Consider the following 408-nt stretch of genomic DNA (forward strand, 5'->3'; position numbering starts at 1 on the left):
TAAATTATCAGAAGCTATTTATTTTAGCATTTGCTTTCATGAATGGAGGTAGCATTTGTGTGACTGATTAAGCATTTAAAAAAGCAGTACAACCCACCCTGTTTTTAATTGGTTGCACAAATTATCACCAAGCACCGTAAATTTAATGTCATCTCTTTTACAATAACAAAATAAATACTGAGTAGGTAATAACACATCTGTATGGATTGACTGTGTATCCTGTGGGTAGGTTACTATTATACTCATTTGGGATGCAGGAAGGTGGGATTGAAGGAGTTGCCCAAGGTGATGCACTCAACTGATGGCTTGGGTTCTGAAACAGGGAGACTGACAAATCAGGAAATGGGGATGTTTGGCTTTGTGCAGAGATGACCAGAGCTTTCTACCCCCCCCCCCCCCCACCCCCCC

The sequence above is a fragment of the Haliaeetus leucocephalus genome, unplaced genomic scaffold (assembly GCF_000737465.1).
Source record: "Haliaeetus leucocephalus isolate CR32 unplaced genomic scaffold, Haliaeetus_leucocephalus-4.0 Scaffold819, whole genome shotgun sequence".
Lineage (NCBI taxonomy): Eukaryota > Metazoa > Chordata > Aves > Accipitriformes > Accipitridae > Haliaeetus > Haliaeetus leucocephalus.